Source organism: Procambarus clarkii, chromosome 94 (genome assembly GCF_040958095.1).
Source record: "Procambarus clarkii isolate CNS0578487 chromosome 94, FALCON_Pclarkii_2.0, whole genome shotgun sequence".
Lineage (NCBI taxonomy): Eukaryota > Metazoa > Arthropoda > Malacostraca > Decapoda > Cambaridae > Procambarus > Procambarus clarkii.
The window spans coordinates 304,989-332,249 of NC_091243.1; the positions used below are offsets into that span (position 1 = coordinate 304,989).

Sequence of the window (27,261 nt, forward strand, 5' to 3'; positions counted from 1 at the left end):
GAGCGTGATTTTTGAGCCGAATTCTGACTCTCTGCACCTATTTTCAGTTTCAAATTACGACCTTTTATACCGAAAATATGCCAATTACTGAAAACGGCGATGGGTCATATTTTGCCCAAACCCCCCTACAGTTTTCAAAATGTCTGAAATGTCGGAAATTTGACTCCTGAGCGTGATTTTTGCTCCGAATTCTGAATCTCTGCACCTATTTTCAGTTTCAAATTACGACTTTTTATACCGAAAATATGCCAATTACTGAAAACGGCGATGGGTCATATTTTGCCCAAACCCCCCTGCAGTTTTCAAATGTCTGAAATGTTGGAAATTTGACTCCTGAGCGTGATTTTTGAGCCGAATTCTGACTCTCTGCACCTATTTTCAGTTTCAAATTACGACTTTTTATACCGAAAATATGCCAATTACTGAAAACAGCGATGGGTCATATTTTGCCCAAACCCCCCTGCAGTTTTCAAAATGTCTGAAATGTCGGAAATTTGACTCCTGAGCGTGATTTTTGAGCCGAATTCTGACTCTCTGCACCTATTTTCAGTTTCAAATTACGAATTTTTATACCGAAAATATGCCAATTACTGAAAACGGCGATGGGTCATATTTTGCCCAAATCCCCCTGCAGTTTTCAAAATGTCTGAAATGTCGGAAATTTGACTCTTGAGCGTGATTTTTGGCCGAATTCTGACTCTCTGCACCTATTTTCAGTTACAAATCACGACGTTTCATACCGAAAATATGCCAATTACTGTAAACAGCGATGGATCATATTTTGCCCAAACCCCCTGCAGTTTTCAAAATGTCTGAAATGTCGGAAATTTGACTCCTGAGCGTGATTTTTTATCCGAATTCTGACTCTCTGCACCTGTTTTCAGTTTCAAATTACGACTTTTTATACCGAAAATATGCCAATTACTGAAAACGGCGATGGGTCATATTTTGCACAAACCCCCCTGAAGTTTTCAAAATGTCTGAAATGTCGGAAATTTGACTCCTGAGCGTGATTTTTGAGCCGAATTCTGACTCTCTGCACCTATTTTCAGTTTCAAATTACGAATTTTATACCGAAAATATGCCAATTACTGAAAACGACAATGGGTCATATTGTGCCCAAACCCCCATGCAGTTTTCAAAATGTCTGAAATATCGGAAGTTTGACTCCTGAGTGTGATTTTTGAGCCGAATTCTGACTCTCTGCACCTATTTTCAGTTTCAAATTACGACGTTTCTTACCGAAAATATGCCAATTACTGTAAACGGCGATGGGTCATATTTTGCCCAAACCCCCCTGCAGTTTTCAAAATGTCTGAAATGTCGGAAATTTAACTCCTGAGCGTGATTTTTTATCCGAATTCTGACTCTCTGCACCTATTTTCAGTTTCAAATTACGACGTTTCATACCGAAAATATGCCAATTACTGAAAACGGCGATGGGTCATATTTTGCCCAAACCCCCCTGCAGTTTTCAAAATGTCTGAAATGTTGGAAATTTTACTCCTGAGCGTGATTTTTGAGCCGAATTCTGACTCTCTGCACCTATTTTCAGTCTCAAATTACGACTTTTTATACCGAAAATATGCCAATTACTGAAAACGGCGATGTGTCATATTTTGCCCAAACCCCCCTGCAGTTTTCAAAATGTCTGAAATGTCGGAAATTTGACTCCTGAGCGTGATTTTTGAGCCGAATTCTGACTCTCTGCACCTATTTTCAGTTTCAAATTACGACTTTTTATACCGAAAATATGCCAATTACTGAAAACGGCGATGGGTCATATTTTGCCCAAACCCCCCTGCAGTTTTCAAAATGTCTGAAATGTCGGAAATTTGACTCCTGAGCGTGATTTTTGGCCGAATTCTGACTCTCTGCACCTATTTTCAGTTACAAATCACGACGTTTCATACCGAAAATATGCCAATTACTGTAAACGGCGATCGATCATATTTTGCCCAAACCCCCCTGCAGTTTTCAAAATGTCTGAAATGTCGGAAATTTGACTCCTGAGCGTGATTTTTTATCCGAATTCTGACTCTCTGCACCTGTTTTCAGTTTCAAATTACGACTTTTTACACCGAAAATATGCCAATTACTGAAAACATCGATGGGTCATATTGTGCCCAAACCCCCATGCAGTTTTCAAAATGTCAGAAATATCGGAAATTTGACTCCTGAGTTTGATTTTTGAGCCGAATTCTGACTCTCTGCACCTATTTTCAGTTTCAAATTACGACGTTTCTTACCGAAAATATGCCAATTACTGTAAACGGCGATGGGTCATATTTTGCCCAAACCCCCCTGCAGTTTTCAAAATGTCTGAAATGTCGGAAATTTGACTCCTGAGCGTGATTTTTTATCCGAATTCTGACTCTCTGCACCTATTTTCAGTTTGAAATAACGACGTTTCATACCGAAAATATGCCAATTACTGTAAACGGCAAAGGGTCATATTTTGCCCAAACCCCCCTGCAGTTTTCAAAATGTCTGAAATGTCGGAAATTTGACTCCTGAGTGTGATTTTTGAGCCAAATTCTGACTCTCTGCACCTATTTTCAGTTTCAAATTACGACTTTTTACACCGAAAATATGCGAATTACTGAAAACGGCGATGGGTCATATTGTGACCAAACCCCCATGCAGTTTTCAAAATGTCTGAAATATCGGAAATTTGACTCCTGAGCGTGATTTTTTATCCGAATTCTGACTCTCTGCACCTTTTTTCAGTTTCAAATTACGACTTTTTATACCGAAAATATGCCAATTACTAAAAACGGCGATGGGTCATATTTTGCCCAAACCCCCCTGCAGTTTTCAAAATGTCTGAAATGTTGGAAATTTGACTCCTGAGCGTGATTTTTTATCCGAATTCTGACTCTCTGCACCTATTTTCAGTTTCAAATTACGACTTTTTATACCGAAAATATGCCAATTACTGAAAACGGCGATGGGCCATATTTTGCCCAAACCCCCCTGCAGTTTTCAAAATGTCTGAGATGTCGGAAATTTGACTCCTGAGCGTGAATTTTGAGCCGAATTCTGACTCTCTGCACCTATTTTCAGTTTCAAATTACGACTTTTTATACCGAAAATATGCCAATTACTGAAAACGGCGATGGGTCATATTTTGCCCAAACCCCCAAGCAGTTTTCAAAATGTCTGAAATGTCGGAAATTTGACTCCTGAGCGTGATTTTTGGCCGAATTCTGACTCTCTGCACCTATTTTCAGTTACAAATCACGAAGTTTCATACCGAAAATATGCCAATTACTGTAAACGGCGATGGATCATATTTTGCACAAACCCCCCTGAAGTTTTCAAAATGTCTGAAATGTCGGAAATTTGACTCCTGAGCGTGATTTTTGAGCCGAATTCTGACTCTCTGCACCTATTTTCTGTTTCAAATTACGAATTTTATACCGAAAATATGCCAATTACTGAAAACGGCGATGGGTCATATTGTGCCCAAACCCCCATGCAGTTTTCAAAATGTCAGAAATATCGGAAAATTGACTCCTGAGCGTGATTTTTGAGCCGAATTCTGACTCTCTGCACCTATTTTCAGTTTCAAATTACGACGTTTCTTACCGAAAATATGCCAATTACTCTAAACGGCGATGGGTCATATTTTGCCCAAACCCCCCTGCAGTTTTCAAAATGTCTGAAATGTCGGAAATTTGACTCCTGAGCGTGATTTTTTATCCGAATTCTGACTCTCTGCACCTATTTTCAGTTTGAAATTACGACGTTTCATACCGAAAATATGCCAATTACTGTAAACGGCGAAGGGTCATATTTTGCCCAAACCCCCCTGCAGTTTTCAAAATGTCTGAAATGTCGGAAATTTGACTCCTGAGCGTGATTTTTGAGCCAAATTCTGACTCTCTGCACCTGTTTTCAGTTTCAAATTACGATTTTTATACCGAAAATATGCCAATTACTGAAAACGGCGATGAGTCATATTTTGCCCAAACCCCCCTGCAGTTTTCAAAATGTCTGAAATGTTGGAAATTTGACTCCTAAGCGTGATTTTTGAGCCGAATTCTGACTCTCTGCACCTATTTTCAGTTTCAAATTACGACTTTTTATACCGAAAATATGTCAATTACTGAAAACGGCGATGGGTCATATTTTGCCCAAACCCCCCTGCAGTTTTCAAAATGTCTGAAATGTCGGAAATTTGACTCCTGAGCGTGATTTTTGAGCCGAATTCTGACTCTCTGCACCTATTTTCAGTTTCAAATTACGACTTTTTATACCGAAAATATGCCAATTACTGAAAACGGCGATGGGTCATATTTTGCCCAAACCCCCCTGCAGTTTTCAAAATGTCTGAAATGTCGGAAATTTGACTCCTGAGCGTGATTTTTGGCCGAATTCTGACTCTCTGCACCTATTTTCAGTTACAAATCACGACGTTTCATACCGAAAATATGCCAATTACTGTAAACGGCGATGGATCATATTTTGCCCAAACCCCCTGCAGTTTTCAAAATGTCTGAAATGTAGGAAATATGACTCCTGAGCGTGATTTTTTATCCGAATTCTGACTCTCTGCACCTGTTTTCAGTTTCAAATTACGACTTTTTACACCGAAAATATGCCAATTACTGAAAACATCGATGGGTCATATTGTGCCCAAACCCCCATGCAGTTTTCAAAATGTCTGAAATGTCGGAAATTTGACTCCTGAGCGTGATTTTTTATCCGAATTCTGACTCTCTGCACCTATTTTCAGTTTGAAATTACGACGTTTCATACCGAAAATATGCCAATTACTCTAAACGGCAAAGGGTCATATTGTGCCCAAACCCACCTGCAGTTTTCAAAATGTCTGAAATGTCGGAAATTTGACTCCTGAGCGTGATTTTTGAGCCAAATTCTGACTCTCTGCACCTATTTTCAGTTTCAAATTACGACTTTTTACACCGAAAATATGCGAATTACTGAAAACGGCGATGGGTCATATTGTGACCAAACCCCCATGCAGTTTTCAAAATGTCTGAAATATCGGAAATTTGACTCCTGAGCGTGATTTTTGAGCCAAATTCTGACTCTCTGCACCTTTTTTCAGTTTCAAATTACGACGTTTCATACCGAAAATATGCCAATTACTGTAAACGGCGATGGATCATATTTTGCCCAAACCCCCTGCAGTTTTCAAAATGTCTGAAATGTCGGAAATTTGATTCCTGAGCGTGATTTTTTATCCGAATTTTGACTCTCTGCACCTGTTTTCAGTTTCAAATTACGACTTTTTATAACGAAAATATGCCAATTACTGAAAACGGCGATGGGTCATATTTTGCCCAAACCCCCCTGCAGTTTTCAAAATGTCTGAAATGTTGGAAATTTGACTCCTGAGCGTGATTTTTGAGCCGAATTCTGACTCTCTGCACCTATTTTCAGTTTCAAATTACGACTTTTTATACCGAAAATATGCCAATTACTGAAAACGGCGATGGGTCATATTTTGCCCAAACCCCCCTGCAGTTTTCAAAATGTATGAAATGTCGGAAATTTGACTCCTGAGCGTGATTTTTGAGCCGAATTCTGACTCTCTGCACCTATTTTCAGTTTCAAATTACGACTTTTTATACCGAAAATATGCCAATTACTGTAAACGGCGATGGATCATATTTTGCCCAAACCCCCCTGCAGTTTTCAAAATGTCTGAAATGTCGGAAATTTGACTCCTGAGCGTGATTTTTGAGCCGAATTCTGACTCTCTGCTCCTATTTTCAGTTACAAATCACGACGTTTCATACCGAAAATATGCCAATTACTGTAAACGGCGATGGATCATATTTTGCCCAAACCCCCTGCAGTTTTCAAAATGTCTGAAATGTCGGAAATTTGACTCCTGAGCGTGATTTTTTATCCGAATTCTGACTCTCTGCACCTGTTTTCAGTTTCAAATTACGACTTTTTATACCGAAAATATGCCAATTACTGAAAACGGCGATGGGTCATATTTTGCCCAAACCCCCCTGCAGTTTTCAAAATGTCTGAAATGTCGGAAATTTGACTCCTGAGCGTGATTTTTGAGCCGAATTCTGACTCCCTGCACCTATTTTCAGTTTCAAATTACGACTTTTTATACCGAAAATTTGCCAATTACTGAAAACGGCGATGGGTCATATTTTGCCCAAACCCCCCTGCAGTTTTCAAAATGTCTGAAATGTCGGATATTTGACTCCTGAGCGTGATTTTTGGCCGAATTCTGACTCTCTGCACCTATTTTCAGTTTCAAATTACGACGTTTCATACCGAAAATATGCCAATTACTGTAAACGGCAAAGGGTCATATTTTGCCCAAACCCCCCTGCAGTTTTCAAAATGTCTGAAAAGTCGGAAATTTGACTCCTGAGCATGATTTTTGAGCCAAATTCTGACTCTCTGCACCTATTTTCTGTTTCAAATTACGACTTTTTATACCGAAAATATGCCAATTACTGAAAACCGCGATGGGTGATATTTTGCCAAAACCCCCCTGCAGTTTTCAAAATGTCTGAAAAGTCGGAAATTTGACTCCTGAGCGTGATTTTTGAGCCAAATTCTGACTCTCTGCACCTATTTTCAGTTTTAAATTACGACTTTTTACACCGAAAATATGCGAATTACTGAAAACGGCGATGGGTCATATTGTGACCAAACCCCCATGCAGTTTTCAAAATGTCTGAAATATCGGAAATTTGACTCCTGAGCGTGATTTTTGAGCCGAATTCTGACTCTCTGCACCTATTTTCAGTTTCAAATTACGACTTTTTATACCGAAAATATGCCAATTACTGAAAACGGCGATGGGTCATATTTTGCCCAAACCTCCCTGCAGTTTTCAAAATGTCTGAAATGTCGGAAATTTGACTCCTGAGCGTGATTTTTGGCCGAATTCTGACTCTCTGCACCTATTTTCAGTTACAAATCACGACGTTTCATACCGAAAATATGCCAATTACTCAAAACGGCGATGGATCATATTTTGCCAAACCCCCTGCAGTTTTCAAAATGTCTGAAATGTAGGAAATTTGACTCCTGAGCGTGATTTTTTATCCGAATTCTGACTCTCTGCACCTGTTTTCAGTTTCAAATTACGACTTTTTACACCGAAAATATGCCAATTACTGAAAACATCGATGGGTCATATTGTGCCCAAACCCCCATGCAGTTTTCAAAATGTCTGAAATGTCGGAAATTTGACTCCTGAGCGTGATTTTTGAGCCGAATTCTGACTCTCTGCACCTATTTTCAGTTTCAAATTACGACTTTTTATACCGAAAATATGTCAATTACTGAAAACGGCGATGGGTCAAATTTTGCCCAAACCCCCCTGCAGTTTTCAAAATGTCTGAAATGTCGGAAATTTGACTCCTGAGCGTGATTTTTGAGCCGAATTCTGACTCTCTGCACCTATTTTCAGTTTCAAATTACGACTTTTTATACCGAAAATATGCCAATTACTGAAAACGGCGATGGGTCATATTTTGCCCAAACCCCCCTGCAGTTTTCAAAATGTCTGAAATGTCGGAAATTTGACTCCTGAGCGTGATTTTTGGCCGAATTCTGACTCTCTGCACCTATTTTCAGTTACAAATCACGACGTTTCATACCGAAAATATGCCAATTACTGTAAACGGCGATGGATCATATTTTGCCCAAACCCCCTGCAGTTTTCAAAATGTCTGAAATGTCGGAAATTTGACTCCTGAGCGTGATTTTGTATCCGAATTCTGACTCTCTGCACCTGTTTTCAGTTTCAAATTACGACTTTTTATACCGAAAATATGCCAATTACTGAAAACGGCGATGGGTCATATTTTGCCCAAACCCCCCTGCAGTTTTCAAAATGTCTGAAATGTCGGAAATTTGACTCCTGAGCGTGATTTTTGAGCCGAATTCTGACTCCCTGCACCTATTTTCAGTTTCAAATTACGACTTTTTATACCGAAAATTTGCCAATTACTGAAAACGGCGATGGGTCATATTTTGCCCAAACCCCCCTGCAGTTTTCAAAATGTCTGAAATGTCGGATATTTGACTCCTGAGCGTGATTTTTGGCCGAATTCTGACTCTCTGCACCTATTTTCAGTTTCAAATTACGACGTTTCATACCGAAAATATGCCAATTACTGTAAACGGCAAAGGGTCATATTTTGCCCAAACCCCCCTGCAGTTTTCAAAATGTCTGAAAAGTCGGAAATTTGACTCCTGAGCGTGATTTTTGAGCCAAATTCTGACTCTCTGCACCTATTTTCAGTTTCAAATTACGACTTTTTATACCGAAAATATGCCAATTACTGAAAACCGCGATGGGTGATATTTTGCCCAAACCCCCCTGCAGTTTTCAAAATGTCTGAAAAGTCGGAAATTTGACTCCTGAGCGTGATTTTTGAGCCAAATTCTGACTCTCTGCACCTATTTTCAGTTTTAAATTACGACTTTTTACACCGAAAATATGCGAATTACTGAAAACGGCGATGGGTCATATTGTGACCAAACCCCCATGCAGTTTTCAAAATGTCTGAAATATCGGAAATTTGACTCCTGAGCGTGATTTTTGAGCCGAATTCTGACTCTCTGCACCTATTTTCAGTTTCAAATTACGACGTTTCATACCGAAAATATGCCAATTACTGTAAACGGCGATGGATCATATTTTGCCCAAACCCCCTGCAGTTTTCAAAATGTCTGAAATGTCGGAAATTTGACTCCTGAACGTGATTTTTTATCCGAATTCTGACTCTCTGCACCTGTTTTCAGTTTCAAATTACGATTTTTTATACCGAAAATATGCCAATTACTGAAAACGGCGATGGGTCATATTTTGCCCAAACCCCCCTGCAGTTTTCAAATGTCTGAAATGTTGGAAATTTGACTCCTGAGCGTGATTTTTGAGCCGAATTCTGACTCTCTGCACCTATTTTCAGTTTCAAATTACGACTTTTTATACCGAAAATATGCCAATTACTGAAAACAGCGATGGGTCATATTTTGCCCAAACCCCCCTGCAGTTTTCAAAATGTCTGAAATGTCTGAAATTTGACTCCTGAGCGTGATTTTTGAGCCGAATTCTGACTCTCTGCACCTATTTTCAGTTTCAAATTACGAATTTTTATACCGAAAATATGCCAATTACTGAAAACGGCGATGGGTCATATTTTGCCCAAATCCCCCTGCAGTTTTCAAAATGTCTGAAATGTCGGAAATTTGACTCTTGAGCGTGATTTTTGGCCGAATTCTGACTCTCTGCACCTATTTTCAGTTACAAATCACGACGTTTCATACCGAAAATATGCCAATTACTGTAAACAGCGATGGATCATATTTTGCCCAAACCCCCTGCAGTTTTCAAAATGTCTGAAATGTCGGAAATTTGACTCCTGAGCGTGATTTTTTATCCGAATTCTGACTCTCTGCACCTGTTTTCAGTTTCAAATTACGACTTTTTATACCGAAAATATGCCAATTACTGAAAACGGCGATGGGTCATATTTTGCCCAAACCCCCCTGCAGTTTTCAAAATGTCTGAAATGTCGGAAATTTGACTCCTGAGCGTGATTTTTTATCTGAATTCTGACTCTCTGCACCTATTTTCAGTTTCAAATTACGACGTTTCATACCGAAAATATGCCAATTACTGAAAACGGCGATGGGTCATATTTTGCACAAACCCCCCTGAAGTTTTCAAAATGTCTGAAATGTCGGAAATTTGACTCCTGAGCGTGATTTTTGAGCCGAATTCTGACTCTCTGCACCTATTTTCAGTTTCAAATTACGAATTTTATACCGAAAATATGCCAATTACTGAAAACGGCGATGGGTCATATTTTGCCCAAACCCCCCTGCAGTTTTCAAAATGTCTGAAATGTCGGAAATTTGACTCCTGAGCGTGATTTTTTATCCGAATTCTGACTCTCTGCACCTATTTTCAGTTTGAAATCACGAAGTTTCATACCGAAAATATGCCAATTACTGTAAACGGCAAAGGGTCATATTTTGCCTAAACCCCCCTGCAGTTTTCAAAATGTCTGAAATGTCGGAAATTTGATTCCTGAGCGTGATTTTTTATCCGAATTCTGACTCTCTGCACCTGTTTTCAGTTTCAAATTACGATTTTTATACCGAAAATATGCCAATTACTGAAAACGGCGATGGGTCATATTTTGCCCAAACCCCCCTGCAGTTTTCAAAATGTCTGAAATGTTGGAAATTTGACTCCTGAGCGTGATTTTTGAGCCGAATTCTGACTCTCTGCACCTATTTTCAGTTTCAAATTACGACTTTTTATACCGAAAATATGCCAATTACTGAAAACGGCGATGGGTCATATTTTGCCCAAACCCCCCTACAGTTTTCAAAATGTCTGAAATGTCGGAAATTTGACTCCTGAGCGTGATTTTTGCGCCGAATTCTGACTCTCTGCACCTATTTTCAGTTTCAAATTACGACTTTTTATACCGAAAATATGCCAATTACTGAAAACGGCCATGGGTCATATTTTGCCCAAACCCCCTGCAGTTTTCAAAATGTCTGAAATGTCGGAAATTTGACTCCTGAGCGTGATTTTTGAGCCGAATTCTGACTCTCTGCACCTATTTTCAGTTTCAAATTACGACTTTTTATACCGAAAATATGTCAATTACTGAAAACGGCGATGGGTCATATTTTGCCCAAACCCCCCTGCAGTTTTCAAAATGTCTGAAATGTCGGAAATTTGACTCCTGAGCGTGATTTTTGAGCCGAATTCTGACTCTCTGCACCTATTTTCAGTTTCAAATTACGACTTTTTATACCGAAAATATGCCAATTACTGAAAACGGCGATGGGTCATATTTTGCCCAAACCCCCCTGCAGTTTTCAAAATGTCTGAAATGTCGGAAATTTGACTCCTGAGCGTGATTTTTGGCCGAATTCTGACTCTCTGCACCTATTTTCAGTTACAAATCACGACGTTTCATACCGAAAATATGCCAATTACTGTAAACGGCGATGGATCATATTTTGCCCAAACCCCCTGCAGTTTTCAAAATGTCTGAAATGTAGGAAATATGACTCCTGAGCGTGATTTTTTATCCGAATTCTGACTCTCTGCACCTGTTTTCAGTTTCAAATTACGACTTTTTACACCGAAAATATGCCAATTACTGAAAACATCGATGGGTCATATTGTGCCCAAACCCCCATGCAGTTTTCAAAATGTCTGAAATGTCGGAAATTTGACTCCTGAGCGTGATTTTTGAGCCGAATTCTGACTCTCTGCACCTATTTTCAGTTTCAAATTACGACGTTTCATACCGAAAATATGCCAATTACTGTAAACGGCGATGGATCATATTTTGCCCAAACCCCCTGCAGTTTTCAAAATGTCTGAAATGTCGGAAATTTGACTCCTGAGCGTGATTTTTTATCCGAATTCTGACTCTCTGCACCTGTTTTCAGTTTCAAATTACGAATTTTTATACCGAAAATATGCCAATTACTGAAAACGGCGATGGGTCATATTTTGCCCAAATCCCCCTGCAGTTTTCAAAATGTCTGAAATGTCGGAAATTTGACTCTTGAGCGTGATTTTTGGCCGAATTCTGACTCTCTGCACCTATTTTCAGTTACAAATCACGACGTTTCATACCGAAAATATGCCAATTACTGTAAACAGCGATGGATCATATTTTGCCCAAACCCCCTGCAGTTTTCAAAATGTCTGAAATGTCGGAAATTTGACTCCTGAGCGTGATTTTTTATCCGAATTCTGACTCTCTGCACCTGTTTTCAGTTTCAAATTACGACTTTTTATACCGAAAATATGCCAATTACTGAAAACGGCGATGGGTCATATTTTGCCCAAACCCCCCTGCAGTTTTCAAAATGTCTGAAATGTCGGAAATTTGACTCATGAGCGTGATTTTTTATCTGAATTCTGACTCTCTGCACCTATTTTCAGTTTCAAATTACGACGTTTCATACCGAAAATATGCCAATTACTGAAAACGGCGATGGGTCATATTTTGCACAAACCCCCCTGAAGTTTTCAAAATATCTGAAATGTCGGAAATTTGACTCCTGAGCGTGATTTTTGAGCCGAATTCTGACTCTCTGCACCTATTTTCAGTTTCAAATTACGAATTTTATACCGAAAATATGCCAATTACTGAAAACGGCGATGGGTCATATTGTGCCCAAACCCCCATGCAGTTTTCAAAATGTCTGAAATATCGGAAATTTGACTCCTGAGTGTGATTTTTGAGCCGAATTCTGACTCTCTGCACCTATTTTCAGTTTCAAATTACGACGTTTCTTACCGAAAATATGCCAATTACTGTAAACGGCGATGGGTCATATTTTGCCCAAACCCCCCTGCAGTTTTCAAAATGTCTGAAATGTCGGAAATTTGACTTCTGAGCGTGATTTTTTATCCGAATTCTGACTCTCTGCACCTATTTTCAGTTTGAAATTACGACGTTTCATACCGAAAATATGCCAATTACTGTAAACGGCAAAGGGTCATATTTTGCCTAAACCCCCCTGCAGTTTTCAAAATGTCTGAAATGTCGGAAATTTGATTCCTGAGCGTGATTTTTTATCCGAATTCTGACTCTCTGCACCTGTTTTCAGTTTCAAATTACGATTTTTATACCGAAAATATGCCAATTACTGAAAACGGCGATGGGTCATATTTGGCCCAAAACCCCCTGCAGTTTTCAAAATGTCTGAAATGTTGGAAATTTGACTCCTGAGCGTGATTTTTGAGCCGAATTCTGACTCTCTGCACCTATTTTCAGTTTCAAATTACGACCTTTTATACCGAAAATATGCCAATTACTGAAAACGGCGATGGGTCATATTTTGCCCAAACCCCCCTACAGTTTTCAAAATGTCTGAAATGTCGGAAATTTGACTCCTGAGCGTGATTTTTGCTCCGAATTCTGAATCTCTGCACCTATTTTCAGTTTCAAATTACGACTTTTTATACCGAAAATATGCCAATTACTGAAAACGGCGATGGGTCATATTTTGCCCAAACCCCCCTGCAGTTTTCAAATGTCTGAAATGTTGGAAATTTGACTCCTGAGCGTGATTTTTGAGCCGAATTCTGACTCTCTGCACCTATTTTCAGTTTCAAATTACGACTTTTTATACCGAAAATATGCCAATTACTGAAAACGGCGATGGGTCATATTTTGCCCAAACCCCCCTACAGTTTTCAAAATGTCTGAAATGTCGGAAATTTGACTCCTGAGCGTGATTTTTGCGCCGAATTCTGACTCTCTGCACCTATTTTCAGTTTCAAATTACGACTTTTTATACCGAAAATATGCCAATTACTGAAAACGGCCATGGGTCATATTTTGCCCAAACCCCCTGCAGTTTTCAAAATGTCTGAAATGTCGGAAATTTGACTCCTGAGCGTGATTTTTGAGCCGAATTCTGACTCTCTGCACCTATTTTCAGTTTCAAATTACGACTTTTTATACCGAAAATATGTCAATTACTGAAAACGGCGATGGGTCATATTTTGCCCAAACCCCCTGCAGTTTTCAAAATGTCTGAAATGTAGGAAATATGACTCCTGAGCGTGATTTTTTATCCGAATTCTGACTCTCTGCACCTGTTTTCAGTTTCAAATTACGACTTTTTACACCGAAAATATGCCAATTACTGAAAACATCGATGGGTCATATTGTGCCCAAACCCCCATGCAGTTTTCAAAATGTCTGAAATGTCGGAAATTTGACTCCTGAGCGTGATTTTTGAGCCGAATTCTGACTCTCTGCACCTATTTTCAGTTTCAAATTACGACGTTTCATACCGAAAATATGCCAATTACTGTAAACGGCGATGGATCATATTTTGCCCAAACCCCCTGCAGTTTTCAAAATGTCTGAAATGTCGGAAATTTGACTCCTGAGCGTGATTTTTTATCCGAATTCTGACTCTCTGCACCTGTTTTCAGTTTCAAATTACGAATTTTTATACCGAAAATATGCCAATTACTGAAAACGGCGATGGGTCATATTTTGCCCAAATCCCCCTGCAGTTTTCAAAATGTCTGAAATGTCGGAAATTTGACTCTTGAGCGTGATTTTTGGCCGAATTCTGACTCTCTGCACCTATTTTCAGTTACAAATCACGACGTTTCATACCGAAAATATGCCAATTACTGTAAACAGCGATGGACCATATTTTGCCCAAACCCCCTGCAGTTTTCAAAATGTCTGAAATGTCGGAAATTTGACTCCTGAGCGTGATTTTTTATCCGAATTCTGACTCTCTGCACCTGTTTTCAGTTTCAAATTACGACTTTTTATACCGAAAATATGCCAATTACTGAAAACGGCGATGGGTCATATTTTGCCCAAACCCCCCTGCAGTTTTCAAAATGTCTGAAATGTCGGAAATTTGACTCATGAGCGTGATTTTTTATCTGAATTCTGACTCTCTGCACCTATTTTCAGTTTCAAATTACGACGTTTCATACCGAAAATATGACAATTACTGAAAACGGCGATGGGTCATATTTTGCACAAACCCCCCTGAAGTTTTCAAAATGTCTGAAATGTCGAAAATTTGACTCCTGAGCGTGATTTTTGAGCCGAATTCTGACTCTCTGCACCTATTTTCAGTTTCAAATTACGAATTTTATACCGAAAATATGCCAATTACTGAAAACGGCGATGGGTCATATTGTGCCCAAACCCCCATGCAGTTTTCAAAATGTCTGAAATATCGGAAATTTGACTCCTGAGTGTGATTTTTGAGCCGAATTCTGACTCTCTGCACCTATTTTCAGTTTCAAATTACGACGTTTCTTACCGAAAATATGCCAATTACTGTAAACGGCGATGGGTCATATTTTGCCCAAACCCCCCTGCAGTTTTCAAAATGTCTGAAATGTCGGAAATTTGACTCCTGAGCGTGATTTTTTATCCGAATTCTGACTCTCTGCACCTATTTTCAGTTTGAAATTACGACGTTTCATACCGAAAATATGCCAATTACTGTAAACGGCAAAGGGTCATATTTTGCCTAAACCCCCCTGCAGTTTTTAAAATGTCTGAAATGTCGGAAATTTGATTCCTGAGCGTGATTTTTTATCCGAATTCTGACTCTCTGCACCTGTTTTCAGTTTCAAATAACGATTTTTATACCGAAAATATGCCAATTACTGAAAACGGCGATGGGTCATATTTTGCCCAAACCCCCCTGCAGTTTTCAAAATGTCTGAAATGTTGGAAATTTGACTCCTGAGCGTGATTTTTGAGCCGAATTCTGACTCTCTGCACCTATTTTCAGTTTCAAATTACGACCTTTTATACCGAAAATATGCCAATTACTGAAAACGGCGATGGGTCATATTTTGCCCAAACCCCCCTACAGTTTTCAAAATGTCTGAAATGTCGGAAATTTGACTCCTGAGCGTGATTTTTGCTCCGAATTCTGAATCTCTGCACCTATTTTCAGTTTCAAATTACGACTTTTTATACCGAAAATATGCCAATTACTGAAAACGGCGATGGGTCATATTTTGCCCAAACCCCCCTGCACTTTTCAAATGTCTGAAATGTTGGAAATTTGACTCCTGAGCGTGATTTTTGAGCCGAATTCTGACTCTCTGAACCTATTTTCAGTTTCAAATTACGACTTTTTATACCGAAAATATGCCAATTACTGAAAACAGCGATGGGTCATATTTTGCCCAAACCCCCCTGCAGTTTTCAAAATGTCTGAAATGTCGGAAATTTGACTCCTGAGCGTGATTTTTGAGCCGAATTCTGACTCTCTGCACCTATTTTCAGTTTCAAATTACGAATTTTTATACCGAAAATATGCCAATTACTGAAAACGGCGATGGGTCATATTTTGCCCAAATCCCCCTGCAGTTTTCAAAATGTCTGAAATGTCGGAAATTTGACTCTTGAGCGTGATTTTTGGCCGAATTCTGACTCTCTGCACCTATTTTCAGTTACAAATCACGACGTTTCATACCGAAAATATGCCAATTACTGTAAACAGCGATGGATCATATTTTGCCCAAACCCCCTGCAGTTTTCAAAATGTCTGAAATGTCGGAAATTTGACTCCTGAGCGTGATTTTTTATCCGAATTCTGACTCTCTGCACCTGTTTTCAGTTTCAAATTACGACTTTTTATACCGAAAATATGCCAATTACTGAAAACGGCGATGGGTCATATTTTGCCCAAACCCCCCTGCAGTTTTCAAAATGTCTGAAATGTCGGAAATTTGACTCATGAGCGTGATTTTTTATCTGAATTCTGACTCTCTGCACCTATTTTCAGTTTCAAATTACGACGTTTCATACCGAAAATATGCCAATTACTGAAAACGGCGATGGGTCATATTTTGCACAAACCCCCCTGAAGTTTTCAAAATGTCTGAAATGTCGGAAATTTGACTCCTGAGCGTGATTTTTGAGCCGAATTCTGACTCTCTGCACCTATTTTCAGTTTCAAATTACGAATTTTATACCGAAAATATGCCAATTACTGAAAACGGCGATGGGTCATATTGTGCCCAAACCCCCATGCAGTTTTCAAAATGTCTGAAATATCGGAAATTTGACTCCTGAGTGTGATTTTTGAGCCGAATTCTGACTCTCTGCACCTATTTTCAGTTTCAAATTACGACGTTTCTTACCGAAAATATGCCAATTACTGTAAACGGCGATGGGTCATATTTTGCCCAAACCCCCCTACAGTTTTCAAAATGTCTGAAATGTCGGAAATTTGACTCCTGAGCGTGATTTTTTATCCGAATTCTGACTCTCTGCACCTATTTTCAGTTTGAAATTACGACGTTTCATACCGAAAATATGCCAATTACTGTAAACGGCAAAGGGTCATATTTTGCCTAAACCCCCCTGCAGTTTTCAAAATGTCTGAAATGTCGGAAATTTGATTCCTGAGCGTGATTTTTTATCCGAATTCTGACTCTCTGCACCTGTTTTCAGTTTCAAATTACGATTTTTATACCGAAAATATGCCAATTACTGAAAACGGCGATGGGTCATATTTTGCCCAAACCCCCCTGCAGTTTTCAAAATGTCTGAAATGTTGGAAATTTGACTCCTGAGCGTGATTTTTGAGCCGAATTCTGACTCTCTGCACCTATTTTCAGTTTCAAATTACGACTTTTTATACCGAAAATATGCCAATTACTGAAAACGGCGATGGGTCATATTTTGCCCAAACCCCCCTACAGTTTTCAAAATGTCTGAAATGTCGGAAATTTGACTCCTGAGCGTGATTTTTGCGCCGAATTCTGACTCTCTGCACCTATTTTCAGTTTCAAATTACGACTTTTTATACCGAAAATATGCCAATTACTGAAAACGGCCATGGGTCATATTTTGCCCAAACCCCCTGCAATTTTCAAAATGTCTGAAATGTCGGAAATTTGACTCCTGAGCGTGATTTTTGAGCCGAATTCTGACTCTCTGCACCTATTTTCAGTTTCAAATTACGACTTTTTATACCGAAAATATGTCAATTACTGAAAACGGCGATGGGTCATATTTTGCCCAAACCCCTCTGCAGTTTTCAAAATGTCTGAAATGTCGGAAATTTGACTCCTGAGCGTGATTTTTGAGCCGAATTCTGACTCTCTGCACCTATTTTCAGTTTCAAATTACGACTTTTTATACCGAAAATATGCCAATTACTGAAAACGGCGATGGGTCATATTTTGCCCAAACCCCCCTGCAGTTTTCAAAATGTCTGAAATGTCGGAAATTTGACTCCTGAGCGTGATTTTTGGCCGAATTCTGACTCTCTGCACCTATTTTCAGTTACAAATCACGACGTTTAATACCGAAAATATGCCAATTACTGTAAACGGCGATGGATCATATTTTGCCCAAACCCCCTGCAGTTTTCAAAATGTCTGAAATGTAGGAAATATGACTCCTGAGCGTGATTTTTTATCCGAATTCTGACTCTCTGCACCTGTTTTCAGTTTCAAATTACGACTTTTTACACCGAAAATATGCCAATTACTGAAAACATCGATGGGTCATATTGTGCCCAAACCCCCATGCAGTTTTCAAAATGTCTGAAATGTCGGAAATTTGACTCCTGAGCGTGATTTTTTATCCGAATTCTGACTCTCTGCACCTATTTTCAGTTTGAAATTACGACGTTTCATACCGAAAATATGCCAATTACTCTAAACGGCAAAGGGTCATATTGTGCCCAAACCCACCTGCAGTTTTCAAAATGTCTGAAATGTCGGAAATTTGACTCCTGAGCGTGATTTTTGAGCCGAATTCTGACTCTCTGCACCTGTTTTCAGTTTCAAATTACGACTTTTTATACCGAAAATATGCCAATTACTGAAAACGGCGATGGGTCATATTTTGCCCAAACCCTCCTGCAGTTTTCAAAATGTCTGAAATGTCGGAAATTTGACTCCTGAGCGTGATTTTTGAGCCGAATTCTGACTCTCTGCACCTATTTTCAGTTTCAAATTACGACTTTTTATACCGAAAATATGCCAATTACTGAAAACGGCGATGGGTCATATTTTGCCCAAACCCCCCTGCAGTTTTCAAAATGTCTGAAATGTCGGAAATTTGACTCCTGAGCGTGATTTTTGAGCCGAATTCTGACTCTCTGCACCTATTTTCAGTTTCAAATTACGACTTTTTATACCGAAAATATGCCAATTACTGAAAACGGCGATGTGTCATATTTTGCCTAAACCCCCCTGCAGTTTTCAAAATGTCTGAAATGTCGGAAATTTGACTCCTGAGCGTGATTTTTGGCCGAATTCTGACTCTCTGCACCTATTTTCAGTTACAAATCACGACGTTTCATACCGAAAATATGCCAATTACTGTAAACGGCGATGGATCATATTTTGCCCAAACCCCCTGCAGTTTTCAAAATGTCTGAAATGTCGGAAATTTGACTCCTGAGCGTGATTTTTTATCCGAATTCTGACTCTCTGCACCTGTTTTCAGTTTCAAATTACGACTTCTTATACCGAAAATATGCCAATTACTGAAAACGGCGATGGGTCATATTTTGCCCAAACCCCCCTGCAGTTTTCAAAATGTCTGAAATGTCGGAAATTTGACTCCTGAGCGTGATTTTTGAGCCTAATTCTGACTCTCTGCACCTATTTTCAGTTTCAAATTACGACTTTTTATACCGAAAATATGCCAATTACTGAAAACGGCGATGGGTCATATTGTGCCCAAACCCCCATGCAGTTTTCAAAATGTGAGAAATATCGGAAATTTGACTCCTGAGTGTGATTTTTGGACGAATTCTGACTCTCTGCACCTATTTTCAGTTTCAAATTACGACGTTTCTTACCGAAAATATGCCAATTACTGTAAACGGCGATGGGTCATATTTTGCCAAAACCCCCCTGCAGTTTTCAAAATGTCTGAAAAGTCTGAAATTTTACTCCTGAGCGTGATTTTTGAGCCGAATTCTGACTCTCTGCACCTATTTTCAGTTTCAAATTACGAATTTTTATACCAAAAATATGCCAATTACTGAAAACGGCGATGGGTCATATTTTGCCCAAACCCCCCTGCAGTTTTCAAAATGTCTGAAATGTCGGAAATTTGACTCCTGAGCGTGATTTTTGGCCGAATTCTGACTCTCTGCACCTATTTTCAGTTACAAATCACGACGTTTCATACCGAAAATATGCCAATTACTGTAAACGGCGATGGATCATATTTTGCCCAAACCCCCTGCAGTTTTCAAAATGTCTGAAATGTCGGAAATTTGACTCCTGAGCGTGATTTTTTATCCGAATTCTGACTCTCTGCACCTGTTTTCAGTTTCAAATTACGACTTTTTATACCGAAAATATGCCAATTACTGAAAACGGCGATGGGTCATATTTTGCCCAAACCCCCTTGCAGTTTTCAAAATGTCTGAAATGTCGGAAATTTGACTCCTGAGCGTGATTTTTTATCCGAATTCTGACTCCCTGCACCTATTTTCAGTTTCAAATTACGACGTTTCATACCGAAAATATGCCAATTACTGAAAACGGCGATGGGTGATATTTTGCCCAAACCCCCCTGCAGTTTTCAAAATGTCTGAAAAGTCGGAAATTTGACCCCTGAGCGTAATTTTTGAGCCAAATTCTGACTCTCTGCACCTATTTTCAGTTTTAAATTACGACTATTTACACCGAAAATATGCGAATTACTGAAAACGGCGATGGGTCATATTGTGACCAAACCCCCATGCAGTTTTCAAAATGTCTGAAATATCGGAAATTTGACTCCTGAGCGTGATTTTTGAGCCGAATTCTGACTCTCTGCACCTATTTTCAGTTTCAAATTACGAAGTTTCATACCGAAAATATGCCAATTACTGTAAACGGCGATGGATCATATTTTGCCCAAACCCCCTGCAGTTTTCAAAAAGTCTGAAATGTCGGAAATTTGACTCCTGAGCGTGATTTTTTATCCGAATTCTGACTCTCTGCACCTGTTTTCAGTTTCAAATTACGACTTTTTATACCGAAAATATGCCAATTACTGAAAACGGCGATGGCTCATATTTTGCCCAAACCCCCCTGCAGTTTTCAAAATGTCTGAAATGTCGGAAATTTGACTCCTGAGCGTGATTTTTGAGCCGAATTCTGACTCTCTGCACCTATTTTTAGTTTCAAATTACGACTTTTTATACCGAAAATATGCCAATTACTGAAAACGGCGATGGGTCATATTTTGCCCAAACCCCCCTGCAGTTTTCAAAATGTCTGAAATGTCGGAAATTTGACTCCTGAGCTTGATTTTTGGCCGAATTCTGACTCTCTGCACCTATTTTCAGTTTCAAATTACGACGTTTCATACCGAAAATATGCCAATTACTGAAAACGGCGATGGGTCATATTTTGCCCAAACCCCCCTGCAGTTTGCAAAATGTCTGAAATGGCGGAAATTTGACTCCTGAGCATGATTTTTTAGCCAAATTCTGACTCTCTGCACGTGTTTTCAGTTTCAAATTACGACTTTTTACACCGAAAATATGCCAATTACTAACAACGGCGATGGGTCATATTGTGCCCAAACCCCCATGCAGTTTTCAAAATGTCAGAAATATCGGAAATTTGACTCCTGAGTGTGATTTTTGAGCCGAATTCTGACTCTCTGCACCTATTTTCAGTTTCAAATTACGACGTTTCTTACCGAAAATATGCCAATTACTGTAAACGGCGATGGGTCATATTTTGCCAAAACCCCCCTGCAGTTTTCAAAATGTCTGAAAAGTCGGAAATTTGACTCCTGAGCGTGATTTTTGAGCCGAATTCTGACTCTCTGCACCTATTTTCAGTTTCAAATTACGACTTTTTATACCGAAAATATGCCAATTACTGAAAACGGCGATGGGTCATATTTTGCCCAAATCCCCCTGCAGTTTTCAAAATGTCTGAAATGTCGGAAATTTGACTCTTGAGCGTGATTTTTGGCCGAATTCTGACTCTCTGCACCTATTTTCAGTTACAAATCACGACGTTTCATACCGAAAATATGCCAATTACTGTAAACAGCGATGGATCATATTTTGACCAAACCCCCCTGCAGTTTTCAAATGTCTGAAATGTTGGAAATTTGACTCCTGAGCGTGATTTTTGAGCCAAATTCTGAGTCTCTGCACCTATTTTCAGTTTTAAATTACGACTATTTACACCGAAAATATTCGAATTACTGAAAACGGCGATGGGTCATATTGTGACCAAACCCCCATGCAGTTTTCAAAATGTCTGAAATATCGGAAATTTGACTCCTGAGCGTGATTTTTGAGCCGAATACTGACTCTCTGCACCTATTTTCAGTTTCAAATTACGAAGTTTCATACCGAAAATATGCCAATTACTGTAAACGGCGATAGATCATATTTTGCCCAAACCCCCTGCAGTTTTCAAAATGTCTGAAATGTCGGAAATTTGACTCCTGAGCGTGATTTTTTATCCGAATTTTGACTCTCTGCACCTGTTTTCAGTTTCAAATTACGACTTTTTATACCGAAAATATGCCAATTACTGAAAACGGCGATGGGTCATATTTTGCCCAAACCCCCCTGCAGTTTTCAAATGTCTGAAATGTTGGAAATTTGACTCCTGAGCGTGATTTTTGAGCCGAATTCTGACTCTCTGCACCTATTTTCAGTTTCAAATTACGACTTTTTATACCGAAAATATGCCAATTACTGAAAACGGCGATGGGTCATATTTTGCCCAAATCCCCCTGCAGTTTTCAAAATGTCTGAAATGTCGGAAATTTGACTCTTGACCGTGATTTATGGCCGAATTCTGACTCTCTGCACCTATTTTCAGTTACAAATCACGACGTTTCATACCGAAAATATGCCAATTACTGTAAACGGCGATGGATCATATTTTGCCCAAACCCCCTGCAGTTTTCAAGATGTCTGAAATGTCGGAAATTTGACTCCTGAGCGTGATTTCTTATCCGAATTCTGACTCTCTGCACCTGTTTTCAGTTTCAAATTACGACTTTTTATACCGAAAATATGCCAATTACTGAAAACGGCGATGGGTCATATTTTGCCCAAACCCCCCTGCAGTTTTCAAAATGTCTGAAATGTCGGAAATTTGACTCATGAGCGTGATTTTTTATCCGAATTCTGACTCTCTGCACCTATTTTCAGTTTCAAATTACGACGTTTCATACCGAAAATATTCCAATTACTGAAAACGGCGATGGGTCATATTTTGCACAAACCCCCCTGAAGTTTTCAAAATGTCTGAAATGTCGGAAATTTGACTCCTGAGCGTGATTTTTGAGCCAAATTCTGACTCTCTGCACGTATTTTAAGTTTCAAATTACGAATTTTATACCGAAAATATGCCAATTACTGAAAACGGCGATGGGTCAAATTGTGCCCAAACCCCCATGCAGTTTTCAAAATGTCTGAAATATCGGAAATTTGACTCCTGAGTGTGATTTTTGAGCCGAATTCTGACTCTCTGCACCTATTTTCAGTTTCAAATTACGAAGTTTCTTACCGAAAATATGCCAATTACTGTAAACGGCGATGGGTCATATTTTGCCCAAACCCCCCTGCAGTTTTCAAAATGTCTGAAATGTCGGAAATTTGACTCCTGAGCGTGATTTTTTATCCGAATTCTGACTCTCTGCACCTATTTTCAGTTTGAAATTACGACGTTTCATACCGAAAATATGCCAATTACTGTAAACGGCAAAGGGTCATATTTTGCCTAAACCCCCCTGCAGTTTTCAAAATGTCTGAAATGTTGGAAATTTGACTCCTGAGCGTGATTTTTGAGCCGAATTCTGACTCTCTGCACCTATTTTCAGTTTCAAATTACGACTTTTTATACCGAAAATATGCCAATTACTGAAAACGGCGATGGGTCATATTTTGCCCAAATCCCCCTGCAGTTTTCAAAATGTCTGAAATGTCGGAAATTTGACTCTTGAGCGTGATTTTTGGCCGAATTCTGACTCTCTGCACCTATTTTCAGTTACAAATCACGACGTTTCATACCGAAAATATGCCAATTACTGTAAACAGCGATGGATCATATTTTGACCAAACCCCCCTGCAGTTTTCAAATGTCTGAAATGTTGGAAATTTGACTCCTGAGCGTGATTTTTGAGCCAAATTCTGAGTCTCTGCACCTATTTTCAGTTTTAAATTACGACTATTTACACCGAAAATATTCGAATTACTGAAAACGGCGATGGGTCATATTGTGACCAAACCCCCATGCAGTTTTCAAAATGTCTGAAATATCGGAAATTTGACTCCTGAGCGTGATTTTTGAGCCGAATACTGACTCTCTGCACCTATTTTCAGTTTCAAATTACGAAGTTTCATACCGAAAATATGCCAATTACTGTAAACGGCGATAGATCATATTTTGCCCAAACCCCCTGCAGTTTTCAAAATGTCTGAAATGTCGGAAATTTGACTCCTGAGCGTGATTTTTTATCCGAATTTTGACTCTCTGCACCTGTTTTCAGTTTCAAATTACGACTTTTTATACCGAAAATATGCCAATTACTGAAAACGGCGATGGGTCATATTTTGCCCAAACCCCCCTGCAGTTTTCAAATGTCTGAAATGTTGGAAATTTGACTCCTGAGCGTGATTTTTGAGCCGAATTCTGACTCTCTGCACCTATTTTCAGTTTCAAATTACGACTTTTTATACCGAAAATATGCCAATTACTGAAAACGGCGATGGGTCATATTTTGCCCAAATCCCCCTGCAGTTTTCAAAATGTCTGAAATGTCGGAAATTTGACTCTTGACCGTGATTTATGGCCGAATTCTGACTCTCTGCACCTATTTTCAGTTACAAATCACGACGTTTCATACCGAAAATATGCCAATTACTGTAAACGGCGATGGATCATATTTTGCCCAAACCCCCTGCAGTTTTCAAGATGTCTGAAATGTCGGAAATTTGACTCCTGAGCGTGATTTCTTATCCGAATTCTGACTCTCTGCACCTGTTTTCAGTTTCAAATTACGACTTTTTATACCGAAAATATGCCAATTACTGAAAACGGCGATGGGTCATATTTTGCCCAAACCCCCCTGCAGTTTTCAAAATGTCTGAAATGTCGGAAATTTGACTCATGAGCGTGATTTTTTATCCGAATTCTGACTCTCTGCACCTATTTTCAGTTTCAAATTACGACGTTTCATACCGAAAATATTCCAATTACTGAAAACGGCGATGGGTCATATTTTGCACAAACCCCCCTGAAGTTTTCAAAATGTCTGAAATGTCGGAAATTTGACTCCTGAGCGTGATTTTTGAGCCAAATTCTGACTCTCTGCACGTATTTTAAGTTTCAAATTACGAATTTTATACCGAAAATATGCCAATTACTGAAAACGGCGATGGGTCAAATTGTGCCCAAACCCCCATGCAGTTTTCAAAATGTCTGAAATATCGGAAATTTGACTCCTGAGTGTGATTTTTGAGCCGAATTCTGACTCTCTGCACCTATTTTCAGTTTCAAATTACGACGTTTCTTACCGAAAATATGCCAATTACTGTAAACGGCGATGGGTCATATTTTGCCCAAACCCCCCTGCAGTTTTCAAAATGTCTGAAATGTCGGAAATTTGACTCCTGAGCGTGATTTTTTATCCGAATTCTGACTCTCTGCACCTATTTTCAGTTTGAAATTACGACGTTTCATACCGAAAATATGCCAATTACTGTAAACGGCAAAGGGTCATATTTTGCCTAAACCCCCCTGCAGTTTTCAAAATGTCTGAAATGTTGGAAATTTGACTCCTGAGCGTGATTTTTGAGCCGAATTCTGACTCTCTGCACCTATTTTCAGTTTCAAATTACGACTTTTTATACCGAAAATATGCCAATTACTGAAAACGGCGATGGGTCATATTTTGCCCAAACCCCCCTGCAGTTTTCAAAATGTCTGAAATGTCGGAAATTTGACTCCTGAGCGTGATTTTTGAGCCGAATTCTGACTCTCTGCACCTATTTTCAGTTTCAAATTACGACTTTTTATACTGAAAATATGCCAATTACTGAAAACGGCGATGGGTCATATTTTGCCCAAACCCCCCTGCAGTTTTCAAAATGTCTGAAATGTCGGAAATTTGACTCCTGAGCGTGATTTTTGGCCGAATTCTGACTCTCTGCACCTATTTTCAGTTACAAATCACGACGTTTCATACCGAAAATATGCCAATTACTGTAAACGGCGATAGATTATATTTTGCCCAAACCCCCTGCAGTTTTCAAAATGTCTGAAATGTGGGAAATTTGACTCCTGAGCGTGATTTTTTATCCGAATTCTGACTCTCTGCACCTGTTTTCAGTTTCAAATTACGACATTTACACCGAAAATATGCCAATTACTGAAAACATCGATGGGTCATATTGTGCCCAAACCCCCATGCGGTTTTCAAAATGTCTGAAATGTCGGAAATTTGACTCCAGAGCGTGATTTTTTATCCGAATTCTGACTCTCTGCACCTATTTTCAGTTTGAAATTACGACGTTTCATACCGAAAATATGCCAATTACTGTAAACGGCAAAGTGTCATATTTTGCCCAAACCCCCCTGCAGTTTTCAAAATGTCTGAAATGTCGGAAATTTGACTCCCGAGCGTGATTTTTTAGCCAAATTCTGACTCTCTGCACCTATTTTCAGTTTCAAATTACGACTTTTTTACACCGAAAATATGCGAATTACTGAAAACGGCGATGGGTCATATTGTGACCAAACCCCCATGCAGTTTTCAAAATGTCTGAAATGTCGGAAATTTGACTCCTGAGTGAGATTTTTGAGCCAAATTCTGACTCTCTGCATCTTTTTTCAGTTTCAAATTACGACGTTTCATACCGAAAATATGCCAATTACTGTAAACGGCGATGGATCATATTTTGCCCAAACCCCCTGCAGTTTTCAAAATGTCTAAAATGTCGGAAATTTGATTCTTGAGCGTAATTTTTTATCCGAATTCTGACTCTCTGCACCTGTTTTCAGTTTCAAATTACGACTTTTTATACCGAAAATATGCCAATTACTGAAAACGGCGATGGGTCATATTTTGCCCAAACCCCCCTGCAGTTTTCAAAATGTCTGAAATGTTGGAAATTTGACTCCTGAGCGTGATTTTTGAGCCGAATTCTGACTCTCTGCACCTATTTTCAGTTTCAAATTACGACTTTTTATACAGAAAATATGCCAATTACTGAAAACGGCGATGGGTCATATTTTGCCCAAACCCCCCTGCAGTTTTCAAAATGTCTGAAATGTCGGAAATTTGACTCCTGAGCGTGATTTTTGAGCCGAATTCTGACTCTCTGCACCTATTTTCAGTTTCAAATTACGACTTTTTATACCGAAAATATGCCAATTACTGAAAACGGCGATGGGTCATATTTTGGCCAAACCCCCCTGCAGTTTTCAAAATGTCTGAAATGTCGGAAATTTGACTCCTGAGCGTGATTTTTGGCCGAATTCTGACTCTCTGCACCTATTTTCAGTTACAAATCACGACGTTTCATACCGAAAATATGCCAATTACTGTAAACGGCGATGGATCATATTTTGCCCAAACCCCCTGCAGTTTTCAAAATGTCTGAAATGTCGGAAATTTGACTCCTGAGCGTGATTTTTTATCCGAATTCTGACTCTCTGCACCTGTTTTCAGTTTCAAATTACGACTTTTTATACCGAAAATATGCCAATTACTGAAAACGGCGATGGGTCATATTTTGCCCAAA

At 39.2% G+C, this 27,261-nt stretch overlaps 1 protein-coding gene and 1 long non-coding RNA gene across 2 annotated transcripts in view; one reads left to right on the forward strand and one right to left on the reverse strand.

Annotated features, from left to right (window-relative positions):
• The window catches only part of LOC138359925 (uncharacterized), a 386,355-nt gene that overhangs the window by 236,624 nt on the left and 122,470 nt on the right, over positions 1 to 27,261 (reverse strand). The gene's annotated exons all lie outside the window — the stretch shown is intronic.
• Positions 1 to 27,261, forward strand: part of LOC138359921 (uncharacterized) — a 407,357-nt gene that overhangs the window by 63,125 nt on the left and 316,971 nt on the right. The window lies entirely within an intron of this gene.